This window comes from Lupinus angustifolius, chromosome LG02 (assembly GCF_001865875.1).
Source record: "Lupinus angustifolius cultivar Tanjil chromosome LG02, LupAngTanjil_v1.0, whole genome shotgun sequence".
In the NCBI taxonomy this organism is placed as follows: Eukaryota; Viridiplantae; Streptophyta; class Magnoliopsida; order Fabales; family Fabaceae; genus Lupinus; species Lupinus angustifolius.
Window position 1 is genome coordinate 14120056 of NC_032010.1, and position 8041 is coordinate 14128096.

At 31.4% G+C, this 8041-nt stretch overlaps 1 long non-coding RNA gene across 1 annotated transcript in view; it reads right to left on the reverse strand.

The window, feature by feature from the left end:
• LOC109336330 overlaps positions 1-5663 on the reverse strand; it is a 17006-nt gene extending 11343 nt beyond the window's left edge. The window contains exon 1 of the long non-coding RNA XR_002106335.1: positions 5653-5663. This is a non-coding gene — a long non-coding RNA (uncharacterized LOC109336330). The remainder of the gene's footprint in view (positions 1-5652) is intronic.

The window sequence follows — 8041 nt, forward strand, 5'->3', positions numbered from 1 at the left end:
AATATGAGTGGTTAAACTCTTTGAAGTCAACTCTCCTTTTCCCTTTATAAGAGTTACAAACTTTACTAGATATGTCTTGATATGCTATCTTATGTTTTTGACTTTATGTATGGACTTTTTACCTTCAAAAGAAATATTGTGCCTTTAATGCGCTTCACTTGATATCTAATATTACTTTTTTATAGTAAAAAAACAAAACTTCTTTGTCTTCAAAAAAAGTTGTTAGCTACGTAAAGTTTCTCTTGACATAAACTTTTGCATTTAATGCAGTGATTAGTAATTTAAGTTTTGGACACTTCATTGATGTGATCATGCAAAATGATAAAATATTCTCAAGTGAAATTCTAGATGTTACCCTCAAGTGAAAGTTGCTTATAATTATTTTTATCAATAACATTAATTTATTGCTTATTTTTTATACTACCAATAGTACTTTAGTTTGGGATTCATCTCTCATTGATATTGACTTTGTTTTGTTATGCTTGGTGTATTAAGATACTTGATGTTGTTTCTTCTTTATCATTTCCATATAAAAATGTTTTTGAAACTAATTCATACGTAACACTTGCAACAAATTCATATTAGAACTTCACAATTTCTAATTAAGGTGGACATCATATATTTTATATATTTATATCGGTTATTTATTTTTTGGGTTACAAAGCAAGTGATCTAATTACTAACAACCTAAAAGACTTTTGAAACTGATAACGGATATGGGCTTAATGAGTGGATACCCAAACGGTTGACCTATAGGGGATAATGGGAACACTATAAGTTAACACATAAGGAAGGTTATGGTCCCCAAGACACCAAATCACAAATAGTTTTCACCTCTCCCCATTAGAAGGAAAACGAAAGTCCCAAAAGGAATTCAAGATTTGATTGAGGAAGACCTTCATACCAAAACTCTCTCAAAATGTATATCAAAGGAGTAGATCAGAGAACATGGATTCAAAGATTCAGGTATGACTTTATATCCTTGTTTTATATTATGTGTGAGAATCATGATATTCAAGATCCTCAGATTGTGGAAGATCATTATACCAAAACTCTTTCAAAAGGTATACCAAAGGAGTATATCTGAGACCATAGATTCAAAGATTCAAGTATGACTTTATATCCTTGTTTTATATTATGTGTGAGAATCTTGATATTCAAGATCCTAAGATTGATATTTCACCAATCATCATGAAATATCTAACAAGTGGTTTGAGAGCTTTCGGTTCTGAATTTTATGGTTCTCCATTAAAGATATTTCCCCTCAATTTTTTATGAATCCTAATTTTTTAATTTGAGGATTTTTATGCTTTCGCTATTGGTTATAAAAATTGGGTATTTAGGAGTAATGATGATAACTTTTATCCGCTTCCACTTATTTGAATTGTGAGTAATTTGTATTATGAATCATTGCAACATGTGTTGAAGTATATATTTAAATGTATGCATGAAAATTGCATTAATCTTTATGACTATGTTATGCAATATGTATATTATATGTATACTAATGTCTCACTGTTGGATATTATATTTTGTCACTTTTAATTTTGCAATTTGTTAAACTATATATATATAAGATATATATGTGTTAAGATGTTTTTTTATTTTATATATATACAATCTGGAATTTATGGTCTTGCATATATATTGTGAATTAAAATATACATATATTCATATGCAATTGTTTCTAGCTGGAGGTTGTTATGATGTCTAGAATTACCGAGTAAAGTTAATATATATATATATATTTATGTATGTATAATGATTACAGTTAATGTTTAAAATTATATATGTATTGTTATGTTAATGTATGAATGTGTATATATATATAATATTACATATATGTTTTAAGATATGCAAGATCATATTCGATTTGGAATTTTGATAATGATTGTATCTTTTTTATGCTTTTCAATGTGGATCTATTTTGCATTTGATTTAGATTGCATCCATTTTTATGAGTTGATATATATGCAATATATCTTTTTTGATTTGGAATTATATTATTGGATTAGATTTGTTAATCATAAAAGATATCAAATCTAAAGGTTTTAATTCGAAGATCATAATTATTTTTTATAATGGACCCATATTTTCCCTTTTTTTGGTAATTATTTCTTGAATTAATTGATGCAATATATTGTCATAGTAACCTCTACTGTGGAAATTGATTAAAGTTACATAGATGAGTATGAGATTATTTATGTGAATTGTGTTCGGCCCAAAGGAAGACACAATTTGCCAAGTAATAATATACATGTGATGATAAATAAGTAAAATTATAAAGTTTTTTCATGTGAATAATAGTCGGTCCAAAGAAAGGCTATCGTTTGACAAAACTAATTGTTAATATTTGATCATTACATTGAGAGTATCACTTACAAATGAACTTCTATGTCCAAAGACTAGAAATTGATGTTGTGTTGTGTATTTTGTGATGAGTCTATTATGTGAACATGTCTTGTTTATATATATTACTTGACTTGTTTGTTTAAATGATTGCAACACTTATGGTTTGTTGCATTGGTTGGCGGCAGATTGCATTATTAAGGGGTTGTCATTGTTGAAGCATTGTTTTCGTTTGGACAATATGTTCTCTCATGTTTACTCATGTATAAAATGATAATATTTTTTGTGTGGAAAATTCAAAAGGACTATTATTGGAATTCGAAGTGCAGTCCTTGTGATGAGAATGATGCAATGCTGCCAATAGACTATAATGTATATATGTATTTATATGTGAATATAAATAATATATATTTTGGATTAAGGTTATGTTGAATCAAACTCAACTAAATGATTTTTCTTTTAGAAAATAAAATTGTTTGATAGTTTAAGTGAATCTATTCAATATGAAGTCGCCAAAGTGACATCTTTTCTGTGAATTGTTCATAATAGATGTCAAATGCTAGTGCGTATATGTATTCATGCGAGTATTAATCGGCCTAAAGGAAGATTAATATTTGGCCGGATTATATACACACATGTGATGATAAACATATGACTATTATAAAGTTGCATATGTGAATGATTAATCAGTCCAAAGAAGGGTTTATTATTTGACATTCATTATAATAAATGTTTGACCACAAACAAGAATATCATTAGTGACTGATATGAAATATCAAGCCAATTGTATGTTTGGATTTTATGTGAACAATGATCGGCCTAAAGGAAGATTACCATTTGGCCCAAATTACAAATATACTTGTAGTAATAAATATGTGATATTCATATGGTTTTCCATATGAATAGTAAGTCGGTCCAGAGAAACACATATTGTTTGACAGGACTGATTATCAATATTTGATTACTAGATTGAATATATCACGTTCAAGTTACTATTTTTGTCCAAAGACTGAATATTAATGTTGTGCTAGGTAACACATGATATGTCTCATTATCATTTGAATTTAAGTATTAAAGTTGAATGTGAGTTTAATTGCAAGAATGATTGTAATTTGTTTTGTTCTTATACTAGTGTTGCAAATATTTCTGCTCAAATTAAGAACATCACATTGCTTAATGTGACAAACTTTAAGGTCTGGAAGGAAGCCGTAGAAATTATTCTAGAAGATCCACATCAAAATTATTCGATTTTGTTGGCTATGCTGAAAAATCTCGAAGCTATAAATTTTATGATCCCACATCAAGATTCTTTTTTGAAACTGGAAATGCAAAATTTCTTGAGGAAGTTGATTTTGGGAAGGAATAGAACATAAGAAATGTTGTCTTTGAGGAAGAACCTATTACCGATGGTGAACAAGTTCTTGTACCTATTACAATTCAAGGAATAAATTCAGTAATAGAAGACAATGTTTAGAATATTGTCCCTGACAATATTCCAGAGCTAGATAACAATGAGGTTCTCCCTCAAGTACCTATAGAACAAATTCAACAACCTCTAGAAGTAGAAGTGTCATTAAGGAGATCCACTAGAGAGAGGAGAAGTTCAATTCTTGATGATTATATTGTATTTCTTCAAGAACATGAGGATGGCATTGGGTTATCATAAGATGGTCCATTGAACTTCTGTCAAGCCATGAAAAGTTTTAACTCTCAAAAGTGGATCAATGCCATGAAGGATGAGATTAAGTCTATGCATGATAATGACGTTTGAGATCTTGTCGAATTACCTGAAGGTGCGAAACGTATTGGTTGCAAATGGATATTTAAAACCAAGACGGATTCGAATGGTAATATTGACATATATAAAGCTCATCTTGTAGCTAAATGCTTCACTAAAAAAGAAGACATTGATTATAAAGAAACCTTCTCTCCAGTATCTTCGAAGGATTCTTTTAGAATAATATTGGCACTAGTAGCTCATTTTGATTTAGAGCAATATCAGATGGATGTTAAGACTGTGTTTCTTAATGGTGACATTAAGGAAATGATCTATATTGTGCAGCCAGAAAACTATGCGTCAGTTGGCTCAAAGTCTATGGTATGCAAATTAAAGAAATCTATCTATGGGCTTAAACAAGCTTCCCATCAATGGAATCACAAATTTCATCAAGTTATTACCTCGTATAGTTTTGAGGCAAATAAAGTTGAAGATTGTGTATACCATAAGTTCAGTGGGAGTAAATTGTATCTTCCTGGTATTATATGCTGATGATATACTGCTTGCTAACAGTGATATGTGACTATTGTATGAGACTAGGATATTTCTAACGAAGAATTTCGAAATGAAAGATCCTAGGGAAGCTTCTTTTGTATTAGGTATTCGGATACTGAGAGATCACTCTCAAGGTATCCTAAGGTTATCACAAGAAAACTATATAGATAGAGTCCTGGATAGATTTGGCATGAAAGATAGTAAACTAGGGGATACCCCTTGTAGATAAGGGAGACAAATTTAGTCTCAAACAGTGCCCCAATAATGACCTTCAAAGATACGAGATGAAAAATATTCCTTACGCATTTGCAATAGGAAGTCTAATGTATGCTCAAGTTTGTACAAATCCTTACTTGTCGAAGGTCTAAGAATTTAGAGATCATTGGGTACTCTTACTCTGTTTTTTGGGTGTCTAGACAATAGACACTCCACCTTTGGATATCTAGACAATAGACACTCCACCTTTGGATATGTGTTTATCTTGGCTGAATGTGTTATATCTTGGAAGTCTGCAAAACAGACGATCATATCTCCTTCAACCATGGATGCGGAGTTCATGGTTTGTTTTGAAACATCAGACCATGACATATGGTTGTGGAAATTTTGTCATTGGCTTATGTGTGGTTGATGGTACTAAAAGATCACCGAGAATTTATTATGATAGTAAGTCCATAGTTTTTTTCTCCAACAATAATAGGAGTTCTATAAAGTCAAAATTTATTGACATCAAGTTTCTGGTTATTAAACGAAATGTTCAAAATAGACAATTTTTTATAGAACGTATAGGACAAATTTTATGCTAGCTGATCCACTAACTAAAGGTTCTATATCTAAAGTCTTTCATGAGCATATTTCTCGTATGAGTATTGCTCCTTAGTATACCTTAGTTCAGTTGGAGTTTATATGTTTTATGGTTTACTTTGGACGTCATATATAGTTTTATGCATAATAAAGTTGATAGTTTATTATTCTATTTTGAACTTTGTATTGTAACTATTGTGTTGCAATTAAGAACTTTGTATTGATCTCACTAAAGAATAAAGAAGGACCAGTTGGAAATAGACATGTTTGAGATCACATTGCATGACATTTCCATGTCACCCATCCATATTTGATCTATGTCATTTAGTATATTAGTATGGTGATCATCATGGTCGAGTCACGTTTGAATGTAATGAAGGTCGCGGTGGTTCCGTAGTTGATATATGAAATGGACTAGATTGTATTAAGGAGAAGTCTAAATATAAATTGCGTACAAATGTGCGCCTAAAGAATATGTGATATAATTGTTTCAGGAAAATATGAAGCCCAAGTGGGAGATTGTTAGAAATTCATAATTTATAATTAAGGTGGGCATCATATATTTAATACATTTATATAAGTTATTTATTTTTTGGTTTACAAAGCAAGTGATCTAATTACTAACAACCTAAAACACTTTTGAAACTGATAACGGATATGGGCTTATTGAGTGGATATCCACACGGTTGACCTATAGGGGATAATGGGAACCCTATAAGTTAACACATAAGGAAGGTTATGGTCCCCAAGACACCAAATCACAAATAGTTTTCACCTCTCCCCATTAGAAGGAAAACGAAGGTCCCAAAAGGAATTCAAGATTTGGTTGAGGAAGACCATCATACCAAAACTCTCTCAAAAGGTATATCAAAGGAATAGATCAGAGAATATAGATTCAAATATTCAGGTTTTATTTTATATCCTTGTTTTATATTATGTGTGAGAATCATGATATTCAAGATCCTAGGATTGATATTTTACCAATAATCAGAAAATATCTAACAATTCATACCTAATATTTGTAACTAATCCAGACAAAGTACTAGTTAACTTGGCTCAATAAGGGTTCTAAAAGCATTGTTTAACAAATAGATTATAAAATAGGGAAATTAATATTGGAAAATTAAGTCCTAACACTTTTTCATATGTTTTTTAAGGCAAGGGTGCAATTGCACCTATATATAACAAAAGAGGACAATACAAGATTGATAATAAAATCCTAAGTTTCTGAATCTATAGTTAGTCAAGCTTAATCTATTTCTAGTGTATTCACCATAAAGGAAGTTAGGAATTGAATTCCCCCTAGAATTAGTTTTGGAAACAACTCCATAAGTAGCCAATTTATCAGCATAAGTGTTACCCTCCTTATAAATATGAGAAATTGATGTAAAAGTTCATAGAAGATAGCTTAATCTTGCATAAAGACCAATCGTTGAGGAGCTTCAAATGAACATTTGATCTACCATTAAAAATATCCATCACCAATATTGAGTTACACTCTACTCATAAATTATTCCGCCCTCTTTTGTATGCAATTTCCACAGCCTTAATAGCCGAATGAAATTCAGCAAATATTGCATTCTGAATGTGTAAATAAGAAGCAAAGCAGGCTAAAAAAAGACCATTAGGATCCCTGAAGATACCACCTCCTCTTGCATGACCAGGGGCACCATGAGTTGCACCATCAGTGTTTACCTTAACCCGATCCACTTTAGAAGGCTTCCAAACCACTTCAACAATCTTTGGAGCTTTGTTGAATTTTAATGAGATTTGGGAAGCTCTAAGAATGATGAACTCATTCAAAGTTGAGGTAGTAGTAGAAGAAGATGAGTTTCCTGTTAGGGAGGTCTCCCTTTTTATCTTTGAAATGACTTGACTCAAAGATATCTTCATATCTTCAAATCTAAGTTGGTTTCTGCAAAACCAGATTGTACTTAAAGTGTGTATAACACAAGCTATCTACACTTCTTTCACTTGAGGATTCTAATGTTTATTGCAAGCCAATAAGATGGAGGAAATCAAGGATGTATCCAATTGGATTGAGAAAGCACTCATCAACCATCGTCATATATCATTAGAAAAATGGCAGTGAAGGAAGATATGGTCAGAGTCCTCAAAATTTAATCTACAGAGACTACATATTGAAACCATATCACAACATTTCTTTTTGAAGATTGTCATCCCTAGGCATTTTCCAATAAATAAGCCTCTAGGTGATGAACGATTTTGAGGGAGGAATAGCCATGGACCATATCAATTTGCACCAGCTCAGCTGAGAGGAAGGTTGAGTAAGAGAAAAGAAAACTGCTTTTATAGAAATCACCCCATCATTAGTATGCTGTCAAACTAATTTGTACATGTTATATGATCTTTTTGAGTTACCAATTCTCCAAGTGAGGTCAAGGAACAGTCTAGCCAAAGTACAAGGAATTATCTATTTTGAATCATCGATAAAATCTGCGACAGAGGCTAGAAAAGAGGAGTGTAACTCTTGAGGAATGCAAAGGGAATCCACTAATGGTTCACCAAGCCAATTATCCCTCCAAAAGTCTGTCTTATTACCATCTCCAACTTCCCAGATGGAATTCATAGTTGCTATTGACCAATTGTCCCTAATTC